This window comes from Castor canadensis, chromosome 16 (assembly GCF_047511655.1).
Source record: "Castor canadensis chromosome 16, mCasCan1.hap1v2, whole genome shotgun sequence".
Lineage (NCBI taxonomy): Eukaryota > Metazoa > Chordata > Mammalia > Rodentia > Castoridae > Castor > Castor canadensis.
In genome coordinates this window covers 80,960,203-80,981,203 of record NC_133401.1, presented here as the reverse complement: position 1 = coordinate 80,981,203, position 21,001 = coordinate 80,960,203, and the positions used below count along the sequence as shown (strand labels likewise).

The window sequence follows — 21,001 nt, the reverse complement described above, 5'->3', positions numbered from 1 at the left end:
ATTTAGAGTTCCCCTCTCTGTAAAATTAAGGAAAAAACACCTAAATCAGAGGATTGTTGTGATGATGATATAGCTAACACATGTAAAGTTCTTAGACTAGTTCTGGATCAGGATAAATGCAAAACTCCTGTTGTGTTGTGATTATTTAAAAGAGTTAACTATGGAGGAGGCTTAATCCAATATTAAGCCTCTTTAATCCACCTGTAAGCTGAGGCCAGTGACAGTATCTTCTCAGACTGCGATGAGAAGGTTAAGATCATGTATGGTAAGATTTTCCCTTGTGTCTGACATGTAGTAAATTTAGCTTCTTTTAAAACTAATAAAAATCTTTGTAAGATCACACTCTCCCATTAATATAAGGATATTCATCTTTCCAAGCAAAGAGAATATGCTCGTGTTTTCCAACATTTTAAATTCATATATTCCACCAATATCAATTGTCTTTTTCCTGAGTACATCCAGATTACCTCTGATTGCCCTTATCTGATGTCAGACTTTTGCAAAGATCAGAAATGGCTAAATCACATGATAGGAATGGGTGCAAATATTTCTGCTCCAAAGTAAGGTAAAATGCTGTGATGATGAGACAAGCGACAATGTACTTTATGCAATTCTCCAACAAGGTGGTATTTGCAATTCCCCAACAGATGGGAAAAAAGTACAGGACAGCTTGTTAGAAAAATTCCCAGACTGTTAAGTCCATCACAGCTCCCATTTTCTTTCCTCATTAATTCCCTAGTCCTTATTACATTGTATAACTTAACAACTACCTCTATAGGCAAAAGAAAAAAAAAAAAAGGGATCTGAGTTCTCACTAGTACTCTTTAGAGGTTTGTACAGTTCTTGAGGTATAAGCCAAGAGGTTTTCCCTAAATGAGAAGCTGGCGGGATACTTTCACCCGCTCTGCAGGAGAGCAACACTTGTCAGTGAATCTCAATGAACTCAGTACACCTGCTCTTTTGTTTCAATGTTTGATGTTACAAGTAGAGAAAGCATTTCCCTCCTACGAGTATGGCAGGTCAGAATACATATTCAAACAGAAATACCTCACCAAAATTTAAAATAATAGAATGAAAGGTGAAAAAGTGCAATACTCAGAAAAAAAATATTTTATTTGGTTTTAACACATATTAGTTACCCAAATCAGAATTACCAAAATAAGTTCTAAATCTGTTTTTGTATTCCCCTATCATTCACTTTTGTTGAGATGAAGCCAGTGGTGTTCCCATGGAGATATCTCACACTGTTCACTTAGGGTGTCTTTTCTAATTAATGATTAATGCTGTCTCCTAATTACAGAGAGTAACAGGTTCAATAATGTAAAGGATAGCCAGAAACTTTGAATTCCTGTGGTTTTCTTTTCAGTCAGTTACTAATTTGTGGCACTAATATGTAACATTAACTTGTACCATTCTTCACCACTATGGGAAAGAAAAATCTAAATTAAGAAGGGGAATTCTGGAAAGAAAAACCTCAGATCATATATGAGTGACTTGTGTGCCACATCCAGGCCACAGGCTACTTCTGCAGAAAAATGTTTGGAATTCTGTTAATATTTGAAGAGTATTAAAAAGTAGTAGTTTGTATTTTTAATTTCTCCTGATAACCTAGAAAATCTTGTGGCCTTAGACTGTAACACCAGCATGGCAAATTTGACTGAGGAGCTACCACTTCCTTGAGGTGAAATCTTTTCTCTGTAGCCTACCAGAGACTGGATAATACTCCTCATCTTGCCACAAGCATCACCCTCATTTGCTGTAGCTGAAGGACTTCAGAAAGCCTGCAGTTTCCTGAGCCCTCTTTCCAAAGATCAAAACCCAGTTCTCCATCATCAAGTCAGTTAAACCCCCAGCAAGTAAGAATCGTTGTCCTGCCACTCTACTGCTGCTGTGGTGAACCCACAGGGCAGGATGACCATGTCTGTCCTCAAGGAGTTCATAGTCTAGCCAGCAAGTGTGGTTCACAATGTCATAGGATACCCTGGATGGTCCACAATGTCATAGGATACCCTGGATGGTCCACAATGTCATAGGATACCCTGGATGGTCTGGACCCAGGAGAGGAGGACAGAAAAGTGGAAATGCCCATAACCTACTTATGAAAAAATGCTTCAGCTTCGTTCAGTAGGAATAAAGTCAAAACACAAGGCTGCCAAGGTACAGTACAAGGCCCTGAGTTCAAACCTCAGTACTACCAAAAGAAAAAAAGAGATATAAGCCAAAACTCAAATCTATAAGTAGTTCTAGTGGCCAAAATTTTAAAAAAATATGACCTACTGAATATTTTAGTAATGAATTTTATTTAATCCAATAAATTAAAAATATTATCATCCAACTAGTAACCAATATAAAAATATTAGGAAGACATTTCACTAAGTCTTTCAAATCCAGTATGTGTGTCCACTTACAGCATCTCCCAGTTTACATTGGCCATACTTCCAGCACTTACTAACTATACATTCATGGTATAGAAGAAGCCTTCTATAATTTCAGATAATAACTTTACATATCCATAACTTTATCTCTGAAGTTATTGCCTCCTGTAAATGAAGAGTCCAAAGATCGTGTTATTCTAGATTTTAGGAGAAATAGACTTATGTCTTCAATTCTTCAGTTCAGAACATGGTATTCTCTTCTGCTTTACTTTATTAAGTCAGTAATCAAGCAGTCTGTCTCTGTGGTGGTGTTGGGGCTTAGATAACAATTCTTCAAAATCTGTCACTTTTCCCGTGCTGAGCTGGAGAAACAGTCTCAGAACTAAACTCTCTCACCTGCCCTGCCCTCCTCTCTTTTAATCAATTCTCTTTCTACTAAATGGTCTGCCTTGCCATTTCAAAGAATGTCACAAATAGGTTTTTTCCTTACCATTAGGTAATATCAGTAGGCAAATTCTTCAAAGAAATATAAAACTTAAAAATCTCCAGTATAATTGGATGAAAAAGTGGGAAAAATCAATCAATATGTTGGTTAATATGATATTGAACAATTTGTCCTAATGTTTGGACTATTTGTTAAGATAATTTATGTCTTCCTAGCATAGCTATTATGATCACTAGATATGAAAGTCTATTGCACTATCTCTAGGTAAGTGCTAATTGCCTTTTAAATTGTTAACTTTGTTCTTTAGAATTTCAATTTAATTTCAACTCAATATTTTCTATTATTAACAGAAATGTAAATTATCATTTTTTTAACATTTTCAAGGTATGAAGGACATACATCAAATGTATATATTCTGTATGATATCAACACCTGATCTTAAAATTCAGGTAAGCTTTTGTTAGTACTTGGATATTACTTACCAATAAGTTCTTAGGTGTTCACTTGCTTTTAACTATTTTATCTTAGGAGGTTTGTTCTATTCTATAATACTCTGTTATTTAATCATATGTAAGTTTAAATAAAATATCCACTTTTACCTGATTTAATACCAGTCTTTGTGGGGAAAATAACACTCTTAACATAGCTTCTAATTGGCTAACTTTAAGCATCATTTGTAATAAGTGCCCCAATTTTTATTTATTGTATCATAATATAAAATAAATCTAATTTTTTTTCAAAAATCAATGGATCTCTACATATAATGTGCAGTTAGGTTTTTGGAAGAAAAATCGAATGCTCATACTGTATTCCAAGTAATAACTTTCACTGTTATCATGTCATCCTTCATATCTTTTGATATTTTATATATAGTTACGGTTATCATTCTAACAATGTAAGAACATAAAGTTATACAACAAAAATATAGGCCTACAAAATTACAATTTATTTGGAAATTCAGAGTTTCCAAACATCTTCTGCTCAGTCTTGTTTAATTCTCATTTAATGAAGGATGAGTCAACTAATGAATTACTTTAGATGTTTCCTAGGCAAACAATATTTAAATTACCAAGAAAGTAGAAAATGTTTTCATTCCATTACTGTAAAACATATAAATAGTCTCTTGAGTTCCTTTCCTCAGAGAAGGAGATCACTGAGGTGAAAAGAATCAATGGAAACAATATTTTGGACCAAAGTATCAAGGAAATAAGGACTCTTGAAGTGTTTATTGAATGAGTTAACTTCAAGCTTTGTTATTAACAGAGTGCTGTAGAACAACAGTCACTTTGCCTTCAATAACATAACTGAAATGGCAAAAAGTCACTATATGCATTTTAGTCATTCAATAGATAACCAGTGAATGAATGTGTACATGGAAATAGGTATGTTTGTGTTTTGCTTTCTTCTTTGAGACTGTTGATGCTACTGAAATTCCCATTCTAGTGGAGAGTTGTGCCAGGGTAAGAAAGGTTCCAAGTGAAGGTTAATCAATGTAAATGGTTTGCTCTAGTTCAATCAGCAACATTACACGCCAACATTTCCTGCTCATAGTAAAAGACAATACTTTGAATTATTTGCTTCTGAGTAGCTGTCTAAAACTACATACAAGATTTAAATGTTCAGGTTAGCTGTGAATTTTTATTCTGCAAAATTTTAACTTCCTAAATATATATATATGAGCAAATCTATAAAGAATAAGAATCTGTATTTTTTTTTTTTGGCATTACTAGAGTTTGAACTCAGAATATGACACTTACTAAGCAGATCGTTTACCACTTGATTCACTCTGCCAGCCCTTTTTTATGTTGGGTATTTTTGAGACAGTATCTCTCTAACTCGGGCCTCAAAACGTCTGCCTCCCCGGTCACTCACTAGGATCACAGAATGAACCACCAGTACTGGACTAAGAATCTGTGCTTTGAACAAAAAACCAACATAAGCTTTTGGAAGGCCATTCTTAGACAATCTAACAAACAAACATATATGTATACATATATCTCTACCTAAATATAAATCAATCTTTAGGCAATACCTGTTTGTACATTACCTCTATACTGTATCCTCAAACATGGAATTACCTTCAATGTTATGCACTTAATTTCAGTCAATTAAATGAGAATTGGTCACATAAAATATTATTACAATATTAACTAAAACAACTGTTGAAGATCTTTAAAGTAGTGTATTTTATGAAAACATTAACATTTAAAAATACTCCTTCTTGATTGTTTAAAAAGAACTCGAGTGTTTGTGCATAATATAATAGTTATCATTCATATATTTCTTCTTTCTGCTTCTCATTATAATTGACCATCATCTCTTAATGAGTGAGGTATATCAGAAGCACTAGGAAAGTAGTTTCAAGATGCACAGGACTCTGTACTCCAGTAGAATTGAATTTCACTGGAGGACTCCTCTAATATTAATTCTGAAAGTGTTTTCTAGGTATTCCAAATTCATACTCCTTGGCTCCTCAACTGAATTCAAAACTTCAGCTATAAGCAATGAGAAGAAGTCATCTCCAGGAGCTCAAGGAAGACAATGAAATATCCACCTGATCCCCAACAGCTCCTTCCACCATATCAGCATGCATTTATAGTCAAATTCATAGCACAAGTGGGAATTTCTCTGCCAACAGCACTGATGAATTATTTTTGTGGGATGTTTTCATGAAGACATGAAGGAAAGTATTATACCTAACAGAGCAGGATTTCTCTGTTCTAATTGGTCTTTCTCAAAGTTTGTCTCTCTTTCAATATCTTTCTTACTTCCTATCCCTTTTCTCTTTCCCATTTCCTTTCTCTTAATGAAATCTGTGTTATTGAAGTATACTATACCCTACTCCCTGTCTTGACATACCTTTCTTATCTATAACAATTGAAAGTTCTTTCAATCTTCATTCAGAGTACTTTCCAGTAGTGTCACAAACAGATAAACGCACCTAATTACTAGATTGCACATCGTGAGGTATGTTTATTTGACCATACAAACAAACCACCAAATGTACAATTTTCTCTTCTAAAAAATGTAGTATTTTAAATGCAAAAGATATGTTAATCAGAGTTATCATTGAGATTTTTCATATGTCAAGTTAGTATGCCCAGAATTATCATTTTGCTGTCAGCAATGAAGCAGCTCACATTGGAAACCCATTATGGAAACATCTCAACAATCTTAATACAATGGAGCTCAGTCCCCCCTGTCAGGCAAGGCAAACTTGGTGCTGGATTTTATCAGATAATAATTTGGCAAGTACAAACTGTTTCCAACAAAAGCAGCAAATGGTAAAGGCCAGACATACCACAGAAAAGAGTCTACACAAAATACAGACAAAATTTGAGAATGAAGAAAATAAATAGAATGTGCTCTTCAAAATTATTGTACAATTTCTTTTGAAGTAGCAAAGTAGTCACTGCAGTATGAAAATGGAAAGTTGAGGGGTTTTAATCACATCAGGAGTGGTGGGACCCAACCAGCAGCAGGGTGCTCCCATAGCATCTTCTGCAGTAATTGTTATTTTAATTGGCTGAAATAAACTCTCATGCCTTCAGGCCAGTGATAAAACTATAGGTAGGCAGCTTTTTTCCCTTTAGGAAAAAGACCCACTAAGAAAACTTATACTTTGAATTTAAAAAAAGTTAAAGTATCATTACTCGTTTTATCAATGTGAAATATTCTAAATTCTTTTCCCATGCTCCTCTGCCACACTACTACATGTCAGATGTGTATTTTATTTTCAGACAGAAAAGTTTCTTTTAGGGAAAGATTGCTTTCTAACTAGGAATTCCCTCCCAAATTGCCTCCAAACCTCCACTTTAAGCCTGTTCTCCACTTCTCTTCCAATGCTTTGCCAAGGTCTTGTTATTGAGTTACAAATTCTAATTAATAAACAGACTGGGTATTTACAAATGTTGGGAGCATATGTCCTTTAAAATATGCAATCATTTAACTTTGGATACACTCAACTATGCATTTTCTAAGTCTAAAATCAAGTAGTAATGGTACATGGTTTCAGAGATGAAAATGCTATGCAGCTCAAGTTTAAAATTAAGGTAATGAGATGCATCTAAAATTTTATGAACTGGTAGAAACAATAGATGTGCTATACAAGGAATACAATTACTTTACTCGGGTAAGGCAGAATTTCAGATTGGGGTGTAGAGATTCACACCTGTTAGGAATAAAATGTTTGAAAGCTTGAAAAAATGTGAGGTGGTGGTGGAACTCTGCAAAGAATGGGTACAAGTTTGAAAGTAGAAACATTAGCATCAGTGGTTAATTATGTAATCAGTATAAAAAAGAGGTTAGAAATAAAATATAATCTATAAATCCTGGCAGAAAGAGAGGACTGCCAACTAGGAAAGAAACGTTGATGTGAATGGTGATACTGTCACATTGACTCATGCTTCATCAATGACTAGTTTATTTTTGTTTAGCTTTTGGAGATCAATGTTTCTAGATATTTGTGGTTAGGAAGGAGTGAAGTCAATGAAAAAGAAATAGAGTTACCTATTAGTACTTAATATTCTCGGGAATCAGAGAGAGTATTTATGATGTGTTACACATAGCATATTTCCATCGATTCATAAAATTATCTATTTTAAAACTTTATAACCCATGCTATAGATTGAACCTACAAATGCTATGATAATGCTGACAAATAGTTCTGCCACCTCCACCTGAAGACCAATGACTTGATACTCTGAGAATGAACAAAGCTGATCTGGAACTGGTGGTCACTGATAAATGCTTCGACTGCCTCCATTATGGGAAATTTTTCATAAAGTCTTGAACTAATGAATTGCATTTTTGTTCCTCCTTCCACATCTCCTTATAGATGGTTTAAAAGTACTGATAGGTTAGTGTCATTCAACCAAATTCAAGACTCGCTTCTTTTCAAGTAGCATAGCTCTATAACTTTTCTGGAAATTAGCAAACTTATAAGGAGATATTCCAGAAGGGAGAAAAACCAAAGAAAACAAAATAATAAGAACAAACTAACCACCCTAGTCAAATTATATATGGGGCAATCTAAAGTATAGACACTCAGAAAAAGTAACACTAATATGGTTTTATTGAAATCCTGAAAATAACAAAGAAATAAATACCCCACATTTTGTCATGTGAGTCTGTCTTTCTTGTAGAGATGACAGGACAAGAGTAACTGAAAATTGTTTACATCCATTTCACTCAGGCAGAAATACTTCTGTTTCCTCTTTCAAAAACTAAATGCCCCTCTTTTCCAGGAATTCAGATTCAGTGGGCAGGGACTTGCATTTGTATCAAAATGACTACCTCATTTAAAGTGGTTTTCCTTGTAAAAAATCACTTGTGGAATTTCTGATGTAGAGGCAACACAGAAAGTACAGCATTTTTAGGACATTAGTAAGGTTTTGTTTTTATATTTTAAAGATGAGGGCAAAATAAAACTCTCTTTCCCATGAAGTGCCTTTGTTAAAAAAAAAAATAATAATAATAATAATAAAAATGTAGGTTGATGGACCTACCTGTGGTAAGAGCAGGTTTTCTGATGATAGGAGCCAAGAAGAGGATTTCCTGCAGACCAAGGTTGCTTAAAGTACTTCAGGTCCCTGTCTGCTATTTTCTTATCCAAAGTGTCTTTACCTCACGGTCCTTAATGACAGTGTTCTCTGGACCTAAAAAGGGAGAAAAAAGACATTTTTGAAAAGCTGGCCAAGTTGCAGCAAAGTCACCTTGCACTTGTTTCAGCTGTGGAGACACAGGAATATAAAACAGAAACACCTTGTCATAATAGTTGACTTGCTGAATATAGGGGCAGGGTGGAGAGGCTAAGACACACTCAAGTAAATAAGAGGGAAAAAAAAAAAACCAACATGGCTCTCACTACAGAAAAAGCAAGTTTGTTTTTGTGAATTGTTTTTGCCAAGAATGTTTCTGTATTTTGTTGAGCATGGGACCGGCAGAGGGAAAGGTGTTAGCAAATATCCTTCCATATTTGTATGGCAAACCCACTATGAGTAGTCACAATGGTGAGTGAAATGTCTGTGGATTATGACTGTCTAGAGTCCACAGTGCAACTGAATAAAAGATAAAAAATATATTCATGGAGTTACAACAAATTACACAAAAGTGATGGCTGGATAGCTACATAGTCTCTAAACTTAGGAGGAATGAAGAGCACCTGAAGTCCTACACTTCCTACTAGAAGAGTCATCCATTCAGAGAGCTGAAGGAAACATAGCAGTTAACAAGCTTAGAACACTGGAGCCACAGGTATGGAGAAGTGGGTACAGGAAGAGGGAACAGCAAGAGCTTAAGGGACCAAAGTATGGAAAAATGAGGAGACAAATCTCAACTTGAGATATCTATGCCTTGTTTAAGGAGATAAACTGAATCTGAATCAGAATTATAATTTGATCAATGCAAGCAATGCCTTGTAGGATGTCAGTGTAATTTTGGATGTCATAACAAAGTCTTACTGAATTATCTTAACTACTTTACTTTTAACTCATTAATAAAATTATTTTCTAAAGTGGGTTTTAAAGAGTTTCAATTTAAGGCATTTTTGGACCTAAATCAAATGAATATATGTAACATATGTATTTTTTTTTTTAAGAAACCAGCTTTTACATTTTTAAAGACTGAACAAAGAAACAAGTTTTTCTTTGGATTTGGCTAAACTGGGATGCTGGTAATATGGCTGTTTGCAAATGGACCAGTTTGCGTCCACAGAGTAATATATAGGCACTGATATAAATATGCATGCACATATGTGTTCACATAGATGCTGTTCTCTCTCTCTCTCTCTCTCTCTCTCTCTCTCTCTCTTTCTCATTTTTATTCTTTCATCTTGGAACTATGCTGGAAAACCTAGATATGTTTTAGAATTTCTACTACTTTTGCAAAATGAGTTACTTTTATCTAATGAACATATGTGAAATCCATTTTGAAAAAAATAGTAAAAAAAATAGTGAATATCCAGGATTAAAATGTATTTGAACCAAAGTTCTGAAATAAAGTCACTCAAGAATGTCAACTTGCTTATTGGTTTAAAAAGCTTTTATACAATTCTCTGTGTAATCTGACTTTTTCAACTAAATTCCCTAGGAAAGACAGAGGGAGGCCAGGTCTCTGTTTGAAATGCTTGAGCACAGCAGTAACTCCTCAAATGGCAGTCCTTTCACAGAAGGAGAAGCTCTTCACCATTTGGGTCTGCTTCTCACCCTGATAGTTCAGAAAGGGATCCAATTAACTTTTGCCTTGAATACCAGACAAACAGAACTGTTTGAGATGGAATAGTGAAAGTGGTAGGTACATGGGACAGTGTGTGTTACTCATTGCAAGTAGAATTGCTTAGCCTATTAGATTTTATTTTCATAAATGAACTTTGTGCATTAGATTTAAGCTACTGTGTCATCAACTTGGATTAGACAGAGTTACATGTATTTCAGGAACTGCTACTAGTCTAAAAACAGTAATATTGAAGAAACTAAACAATAGTTCTGTGAACAGAATGGAAAATAGCTTAGCTCTGGACAGTGCATTTTAAATGCTATTACTAATCATTTGTTAAGTTAGTGTCATATGTTACAGGATCTGTGTGAAAAAGAAAACAATCTGTTTCTCTTTTGAAAACCCCAAAAGAAATAATTTAGACTAACAACATGTTTTTTCAAATTTTTCTTATTTGTTTTATGGTTTCAGCCATTGGTATAGCACTCTTGTATACAAGCAAGAAACAAAATATACATTATAAGAGACATAAAGGAAGAAAAGCTAGCTCATGTTTATTAAAATTAAAAGAGATTTTATGGAATAAAAAAGAGCTTGGAGAGAATTTTCAGAGTGATGAGGGAATGAAAACCATGAATAGCAAAGGAATCAACAGAAGACAATCTGAAGATATAGCCAATGGTTAGGAATAATCTACTTCGTACTCACATACAGGGGAACCTAGGAAGCATGGGAGGGACATTTAGGAAGGATGATTTGTTTATTTAAACAAATTACTGGTGTTTCTCCAATATAAGGTGAGTGAGACCTTATGTCACCTTATGTTCGCTACCTTCAGGAATCTACCATTCCCCTGTAGGCAAGAAACAAACAAAAAAATCAAATTCTCAAATAAACAAATAAAATACAAAATGCAGCAAGTTCCATAACAGAAAGGAGGAGGTGAAGTAGGCAGAATGTCTCAGGATGCCCAGTGAACAGGATTGTTAAAGGAGAGCTGGAGGAAGAGATGATACTTTAGCTAATAACTGAGTTCTGAAGACAGGGAAACCATGGCATTTTCCAGGCAAATGAACAGAAATCACAAGTCCTTGGGACAGGGAAGAATTAGACTTGCTCTTGGCATTGCTTGAAGAAGATTCCAGGCAGGTGATCAAGGGAGAGTGTGGTGTCAGATCACACAGGGATTAAGGCAAAGACCAGACCCTACAGCTCTTTCTTGCCTGAGAACAACTTCCTGGCTCATGGGGAAAGACACAATTAAGTGGGAAAGATGAATTAGACTTAGATGATAAGGAAATGAGAGAATTAAAAATGTTATGTAATGGAAGACATAATGAAAGATATTAAATATGAGAATGATGTAGCTTTTATTGTCCTGTAGATAATTCGGAGCTACTAAAATATTTGCTACAGTGATAACTACTATCAATAATAACATGATCCTTTATGTATATTTCTACCCCTAATCCACTATGCTCTTCATATTTTCTATCATATAATTTAGCAGTTGGTTACTTGCTGAAGAGTTCTTTATGTTTTACATTTTATTTCATTTCCCATGTAGATTGAGGACATCATGAAAGCAGGGTCAATGAGATGTATTTTTCTTTCACAGTAACTGGCATATTTCATATGAAAAATAGATTAGTTATAACAATAAACATATATGAAATGTTCACCATGACCTATGGACTAAGCTGAGAGCTTTACTTTAACATTTACTCCTCATAGCAAATCTATTCAGAAAGCCTAGCTAAATTTTAGAGATGTGAAAACCTAAGTTTGTCCTCATGATGCTACTTGTCAGCTTCTTACTAATGGAATAATTTCTTTATAATATTATAGAAAAGAAAAAATAAGTATCTGAGTGCACAGGCTATAGGTCTTTGCTGAATATATGTGAATGATATTTTCATGTTATCAGACCACTGGGAATCAACCATAATTAAATGAACAATCAATACATGATATTCTGCCTCACTTACCTTCTCATTTACTTAAGTAAAACCATATGTCTCCCAGTAATAAATCAAAAAGATCACAGTACAGGTTATACAACAGACTTCGCTGGTTCATTTTGTGGGGGCCATAAGCATTTCTAAAATATAAACATTATCAAATAATGATTGTGACACAGGTTATGATCATAGCCCAGTTACCTCAATAGATACAGAAGCCATAATGTTAAAAAAAGAAAGGAAGCAGTGATGTGAAGGGAACAAAACGAACACAATTCAAATAGAAATTAGAAGTGAAATTAAAGACTGTCAAAGAATATTACTGTCAGGAAAATTGCAGAGGAAACAAAAGGAAACACAAAATTAAAAATAATTTGGATTCTATTTGGTGGCATTCAAATATAAAAACAACGGAAACAGTTCAACTGAGCAACTAGGTTCCAAATGTATGCTGAACAAGTATTTTTTTGCTTCAAGCACAACCACAGTAATGACATACATGGCATTGTCTCTCCATCTATCTTCCTCATCAAAATTTAAATTTTGTCAATAGACAATTATATTCTCTATTTTGGTTCACATTATGCATACAACTGACCGTGTCCCCGTATCCTCTTAGTGGATGTAAAAACATATCTACACCCCAGCTTTTATGTCTGGCAAGTAATGAGTGAAGTAAAAGAGGAAGGAGGAAGGAGAAGAGTTTGAGAATATAGATACACAATTCTATGATCATTTTCAAAGTTTCAAGAAGCTCAAAATTCAAGTTCACCTAAAGCATCCTAACAAACATAAAAGACCCTGAAAATAATATTTGACAACATCATATGGTTTCAAAATTTGGGGCCAATTTACACAGATCATGTATTTTTTCTTACATGCATTATAAAATATTTTCTAATTCTAATTCTAATACTTTCTTTCTTCTTAATTACAGTTTTTTAACCACAGAATTTTTTTTTTAATTTAGGGAATACTTATTTAAATGTCATGGAACACCACTGTTCTTTAAGTATTATTTAAGAAATGCTAATTTAAGATGGCTACTTTCTCTGAATAAGACAATATTACTTGGATTCTTGGATCAGTGAATCAGGGTATATAAGATATGAAAGAATTATTCCAGAAGCTAAGGATGACATATAAAGAAAACTGTTTTAAGTAAAGCCACAAAATTCCAGGTCCAGACAACACAGAACAATGTGAAAACCAGACACTCTTCCCACCAATGGGCTGAGTTGTTGCTCTGTTTCATGCTTTTGCATTTTCCCTATGCCTAACTTTCTCTTAGTAGCTTACAATAAAGTCACCACACTGTCATGTACCTCGGCAAATGACTGAGTTCTGAGCCCTTCATTGACTATTATCAACCTTCTGAGCTTTGGCAAGTCATTTAGCCAAATTTCGTGTCTTCCCTGTGCCTCAAATTTCATCTGTAAAATGAAAGTAATCCCAGCATATATTGCCCAAGGTTGCTAAATTAATGAGTGCATAAAGCGTTTGGAAACACAGTAATGCTACACGATGTTATATACGACATTAAAAGGATTAAAATCAACAGGTATTAATTAGGTACTCACACTGTTCCAAATTGTGTTACAACAAAAACGAAGGAAAAACAGAGCGAATGTTGGGATTCACTGAGTTTGCATTACAGGGGAAAAAAACCAGGAGTAATCACATAAACAAATAAGAAAAACTTGGACAGAGATAAAAGCTATGAACAAATGACTTTTACGACTGGATTCTTAAAGGGGAAGGCCTTCTAAGACCAAGGGTTGGAGGAAGAACCTTAAAGATAAATATGGAAAAGGAACTTTAAGACCCAGCAACTAGAGTCACTGTCTTGTCAGATAGGAGGCTCTGGCAAGGACACAGAGAAGGAAGGGTGAGGTGAGACAGGATAGGAAACCAGAAAGGTAGGCAGGGGTCAGGGCCTGGGAAGGGCGCTTGGATTTTACTAGATGAACATCATTACAGGAGTTGAAACTGAGAAGCAGCTACTACTGAACTCTTTGCTTTTGACTATCTCTTTTTTTTTTTAAGTTTTTATTTTATTTATATGTGCATATAATGTTTGGGTCATTTCTCCCCCCTTCCCCCACCCTCTCCCTTACCCCCACTCCGCCCTCTCCCTTTCCCCCCCACCCCCTCAATACCCAGCAGAAACTATTTTGCCCTTATCTCTAATTTTGTTGAAGAGAGAGTATAAGCAATAATAGGAAGGAACAAGGGTTTTTGCTGGTTGAGATAAGGATAGCTATACAGGGCATTGACTCACATTGATTTCCTGTGCATGTGTGTTACCTTCTAGGTTAATTCTTTTTGATCTCACCTTTTCTCTAGTTCCTGGTCCCCTTCTCCTATTGGCCTCAGTTGCTTTACAGTATCTGCTTTAGTTTCTCTGCGTTGAGGGCAACAAATGCTAGCTAATTTTTTAGGTGTCTTACCTATCCTCACCCCTCCCTTGTGTGCTCTCGCTTTTATCATGTGCTCAAAATCCAATCCCCTTGTTGTGTTTGCCCTTGATCTAACGTCCGCATATGAGGGAGAACATATGATTTTTGGTCTTTTGGGCCAGGTTAACCTCACTCAGAATGATGTTCTCCATGTCAATAATTTATTTTCCAAAACTATTAATTTCACAACTCTGTTTACTCCATCCTGTCTTAACGGACTCTACTAATTTTTTCCAGTGCCACATTTTCTTTCTTTCTTTCTTATTTTTTTTCAGTATTTCTCAAATCTATTCAACTTTTAAAAATCTTAACAAAAGAGATGTATGTGGCTTTGGGAAAACAGAGTTACATTCTTCAGAACTGACACTTGTAAGAATAAAAATACTTTAATTCAAACAAAGAGCTGCTATGCCAACTACTATTTAAGCAAACTGAGTAACATTCAGATGGGGTTCTTCTCCAGTTGATAATGAAATTAGTTCTAGATTTCGTGTCCTTGGATTTGACTTTTTGTGGCCCTGAGTGCTGCTTGCTTGTGTAGATTTCTTCAAAGTTTGGACATAGCTTATTAGTTGAATTTATTAGCCATAATAATCAAACATATTATTATTTAAATAGATGCTAACATTGTTCCTCCAGTAAAATCAGATAGTAGAAAACCATATTTTGTGTAAAAAGTCCTTGTAAATTCAATAAAGCAACAAACTGAATAGTTTCCCTTCTATCAGCAGTAATTCCAAATTTTATGGTGAAAATCAGCTGAAATCACTTTTTAAATATGTTTGTGATATTAGCAGAATGTTTTTCTCCAAATTTCATGTCTTCACATTCCATAATTAGCAATGTATCCTTTTGTTTGCCAACATACTTTTCCTTAATTATTTAACATCCTTTGACACTTGGATACCCATTTTGGAAAAGGCATATTGATTAAACATTAATGTTGTTCTTTGGTGTGGCCCAATTCTAACAAGAAATCAGGGGACTTATTTTTGGCTTCCAGGTGATCCCCACTTATGAGGTACATGATTTGTTACCGTCTCCTGACTTTTAATACTTTTATCTCCTTCTTATTCTCTTCAGTTTTTATGATAAAGACCCTCATTTCTATAAACTGAAACCAATTATGTGTATGTATAATGTTAGTTTCCCTGAGTCTATGTTAAATTAAATATTGACTTTGCCAGCTCTATATCATTTATTATTTACCATTCTCAATCTGTGGAATTTATTAAAAAATTGATAAGAATGCCTTGTGGTAAATCCCCCACAGGTGTCAAATGGAGTGACCCAACCAAGCCAATTGCAAAATTGACAAATCCATAGCTACATCAATAAAAATGACACGATTTGATGTTAACAGGGACTGCTATTTTTTAAGGACACTTTGAGACATTTTTGAAGGAATAATATTCTTCAATTTTAGAAAAATACTTTTTTTTTTCCTTTTCAGAAAATTGCTTTCTTGTGAGGCTTGTTAACCTTTCTGTTCTTTCTTCCTTTTCCCCAAAGTTGATTTCTCATTCTTGGCACTTTAGAAAATGTTAAAAGAGAATTCCAAGTATTTAAAAAAATATTTTTAGCAGATTTACCTTTTGTGCAAGGTGTCAGACAGTTCAAGGGTCACCCTGGGCTTTCTCACATCTTTTGTCCGTGGAACAGAATTTCATTCCGCGAGAACAATTGTTCACATTGTAAAAATAAGGCTCTTACGTAGGTGCCTTGCTGATAGTCTCCAGAGAAAGATGAAAAATAAATGATTCTAGGGACTGATTAATCTACTCTCTTGCTGCTCACCAAATCTAGGGCTCTCAGAAAGATTGTAATGAAGAGTTGGGGGCATGGAGGAAGCTTTTCAGTTTTCTAAATAGTTTTTAAACTTCAACTATATTACTGTTTTCCAATTTAGCTTCTATGTGTAGAGGTCATGCCAGGTAAGAAGCAAAAGTCAAATGGAATAAAGTAGTCTCCAGGGTAATGTCAGAAATATTTATGATCAATTCTTCCATAGTGACAGTGTTAGGAATGTCAATACCTTTAGTTAAAAACAAAGACTTACCATTTTTAATTCTACACAGTTCTCCAAATAAACTTGCTCGTCCCTCTGTCGCCTGGTCTATCTGTTCATACACAGAGTTAGCAATTTCTCAAGTCTAGAATCCCTTGTGGAACTTGTAATGGTTCAGCTACCAGGGGTGGTCTCTGAAAATTGACCTTAACTTCCCACAATTGGCATCAAACCTGGCACTGTGTCAGTGTTTCTCCAGCTGATATTGAGTCAGGCTGATGCCTTTACCTTCAAATGAATGCTTGAAAACATCTAAAAAAGTAACATTTTTTTTCTGAGAGTTTTCTTTCAGATTAAGAAAAAAATGTCTGGGGATGGTTGACTGTGTAATTATTTTTTCCTGGAATGTTATTAGTCCATAATTTGTGATAAGGCTTAGTATGACTATTATTATTAGGATTATACCTTCTAGAACCTATATATCAAGTAATCAGGAAATTTACAGATATAGCTAAATCCTTTGCTGTGTGGAAGATGGAGAACCAAGACCTTCAGAATGTCATCCTTGTCTTTGGAATACTTATCCACTTTACTAGGAAGAAAGGAAGCTGAGGAGATGGAGATGATATATAAGTAAGAAGGAGAGAGGAGCTGGGATTGTGCACTGTTGTGCTTTCCGTACTGAATATTAGGGTGAAAGAAGTGTTTAGGAAAAATGGACCAAGTCACAGATAGATGGTGGTGACATTTGTTAAGTGTTGTGCAGTATCATTGAAATATTGTAGCTTTAGGCATTTTTTTTTACCTAAAGCAGGCAAAACATGACACATCTGTTCCTGCCCCCTAGTTCATTCAATGTCCAATGATTAGGAATTTGGGTACAAAGCAAATGCTGGTTAGTGTTACCTTTATAGTTGAAAAGAAGAGATGAAATTAAATGTCTATACAAGTAGATTTCAGGGAGGCGTGGCTACATTGTCATCAACAGTAATTTGTAATAATAATCTGTAGTTAAGTTTTGAGCAGTATTACTTATATGCCTTAAAATTTTATTATATGTATAGCATAATAATTAAGGCATTGATGGTAGTGGGCATGACTGCACACTGTAATACCAGCACTTGCAAGGTGGAGGTATATGAGTCCAAGACCAGTCCAAACAACGTAGCAAGACCCTGTCTCAAAGACATATTCACACACGCATTAAAACACTGACAAAAAATAAAAAAAACACTGACCACTCATTCTAGAATCGAACTCCCTAGACTCTAGGATTTCCTACTTATTAGACTCAGACTTACTTATAATTTCACCCATAAGATGCATTTATTCAACATCGCAACATTGGCGATAAGTGATAATGACTATTTCAGATGATTTTGGTGACACTACCTTTGGAATGTATGTCAAATGCTTTCACTATGTGCGTGGTAAGTGGTGTGTCCTTTAGAAAATGCCGGTTTTGATTGCTTTTTTGCTGTTATATGATGATTTATTAATGCAAGTAATAAAAACATGCCTCACTATATACCATGGTGTAATAGAGTGCTGAGGAACAAAATAAACTGAGAATGGTAAAATGGAACTAACAGAATCGTAATTTAAACCAGCTATATTAGTATAAAATTGTGCTCCAGCTGAAATAATTCTGAAAATGAATGAATGAACCAAATGCTCTTCTTAAAAATGAGAACATTGAGAACTCTCTCCATCTACATATGTAAAAAGGCAGTATCGATGTTGCAATGTGGACAATGCATGAGGACAAGTTAGACTGCTCAAGACAATTAAGCTTGACATGCAGATTGGAGTTTTTGTAAATTGTAGTTTAGTAATTAAAAGGAATTCAGGGAACAAGTTCTATTGACTAACTATAGATGTCACATAGTCGGAAGTCTGTGGAGCTTTTTGAAAGAAACTTTGGCATTCACATCAAGATACCAGATTCCAGTAGAGCACACATTTTAAAGCATCTTAAAGGTTAATTGTTAAACCTAGTGATTTTTCTGGATCGTTTTTAACTTTTGGAAGGATCAAGAGTAAGACTGAGGAATACAAATTTCTTATTCATATCAGAAACCCTCGCAAAGTCCACCTAAGAGCTAAGAATTCTTCTGCAAATAATTTCAAGATAGGAATGGAATATTCAGGATCCCAGAGTGTCTATGTATAAATGTTAAGCTGTGATTATGCAACACTGGAGAAGACTAGGACACAATTCTCTGTTAAGGACAGAGACAGCCCGTGAGTGCTGATGGCAAGCCTTTCAGAGGAATTCTTTGATGGTATCACATAATTATACAACAGCATTTTGTTAGAAGCAATGTGCCTTAAAGACCTTCAGAGGACATATATATGACTTATGTGAATTGCTCTTTATGGGCCAGAATTGACTTCCAGAGAGAGAAAAAATTATCAAAAATTTTGTTTAGGCGTAACATTTGACTCTATCTTTGTGATCCAGATGAAGACAGTCAGATGAGCTTGGTTTATGAGTTTTTCTTATGTTTGGATAGACAATTAATAAAGCTTTCGACCTGGTAAATCCATTGTGGTATTCTACCTGTCAAAACCTGCTTTCTAACACTAATGCCATCAAAAATAAAATAGTAATCAAACTTTCACAGTTGCTAGCTGGTGTGGCAGCACACACCTGTAGTCCCAGCAATTGTGTAACTGAGGCAGGAGTCTGTAGTTCCTGGGCTACATAGGGACATCCTATCTTAAAAACCATCATGTCTTCTTTTGAGGACATTGAGGACTTTATTTGGCATGAGTTACACAGATAGTGACTATTAATATGTGCAGTGAGAATGTGTATGTACATTTTCCTGGAACCAGGGTCACAGTTCGAGGTTCCCAATCCTAAATTCCTGGGTTTTTTCATCACTTAGAAATGCAAAAGAAAATCACTATATAGAGAGGTAACTAGCAAACTTCTGAGAAAAGAAATGGAATTGTCCAATACTCAAACCCCTAAGTAACTATTGAGCAGCTCCAATCCTGTGTTTGGAAAGCAGGCCGGTTTGATGTCTTCCTCTATGCAATGCAATTTTGTTTTACCTGTAACTATATGATGATGAAGAAGTTTCAACTCATTTAAATCGTCAAAACAGGAAATTTATTTCACCTCATCTGATTCATTTTGCTTAATAGAAACAATTTTATTATACTTTTTTTGTTGGGACCAAACTAACTTCTTAAAAGTGCCATTTAATTCTACAGAGACTCATAATTCTGAGGATAAGGTCTCAGAACATAAAATAAAAACCTCAATAATTTTATTTTATTTGAAATTGTATATGTTTTAAAGGAGGATTCCAAATTACTAATATACATTGATCAACTATTTTATCTAAAATATATTATTAGAATAAAATTTTATCTAGAATGTTGTAAACAGTTGTCAGATTGCCAGACACATCTCTAAATTAAATTTAATAACAATATTTTAAACATTATGTGATTTTGTAAAGAAAGTACACCAGAACACTGTACCAAGGAAATATAACTTTTTTTTTTTTTTTTTAGTACTGGGGATTGAATTTAGGCCCTCAACTTGAGTCATGTCCCCAGTCCAAGAAACATACATTTTAAAATACAGTTTAGCATTTTATTAATTTTGAGCCTATCAGTTTGAGTCAATATAAATACAATTAGATACATAAGTAAGGATTCCTGTGGTTATTCTAAAGAAAACTTGAGGGGAACCTTTTGAAGTGACTACTATGTATCAAAAGTACTCTGTCTAGTTTTATATATGCTATGTAAATTAGATCTCAGACTAACATCAAGAGCCCCACATTTCATCTCACTATGGAGAAGAGAAAATGAGGTATATTAAAGTTAAGTAATTGCCTTAAGTGACACAGCTCATAAGTCGTATATACAGGAATTTAAATTAGGTCTTTCTGCAGTTTATTTTCCAGACTTTGAGACTTTTAGATTTTTAGTGGTTTAGAATGCTGAATATTTGCAATGACTCATTTCATTGTAAATACCACTTCTTGAATATAAATTTCCTTTTTGTCATGTGATTGGATCAGAAGTGTTGTGAGGACAGAAGCATATGGACTCTGCAAGGGTCATTTATGTCATCATCGTCTTTGCTGAGCTCTTACTGTTTGTAAGATAGTATAAAATGCTCTTTTACAATGTTTTTCTGTATCTGCAAGTTCTGTATCAGCAGACTCAACCAAATGCAGATAGAAAGTATTTGAAAAAGATTCTGTCTACACTCAACATGTACAGACATTTTTTCCTTACTATTATTCCCTCAACAATTCAGTAATAACAGCTATTTATGTTGTACTTACAAAGTATTAGGGATTGTAAGTGCTTTTAGAGTGAAGTCGTGTCCATGGGAGAGTGTGCATGGGGTGAAAGGAAATACTACTGTATTTAATGTAACAGATTTGAGCACTGGGGTGTTTAATGTCCACTGAGGGAAGGGTTCTGAGGGGACATTATTATTATTATTACTGCTTTAATTTTATTATTTTAGTTTTGGCAGTACTGGGGTTTTTACACAAGGCCTC

General features: G+C 34.6%; 1 long non-coding RNA gene across 1 annotated transcript in view; it reads right to left on the bottom strand.

The window, feature by feature from the left end:
• The window catches only part of LOC141418235 (uncharacterized), a 1,454,649-nt gene that overhangs the window by 1,145,342 nt on the left and 288,306 nt on the right, over window positions 1–21,001 (bottom strand). The window contains exon 2 of the long non-coding RNA XR_012442925.1: window positions 8,328–8,477. This is a non-coding gene — a long non-coding RNA (uncharacterized lncRNA). The remainder of the gene's footprint in view (window positions 1–8,327; window positions 8,478–21,001) is intronic.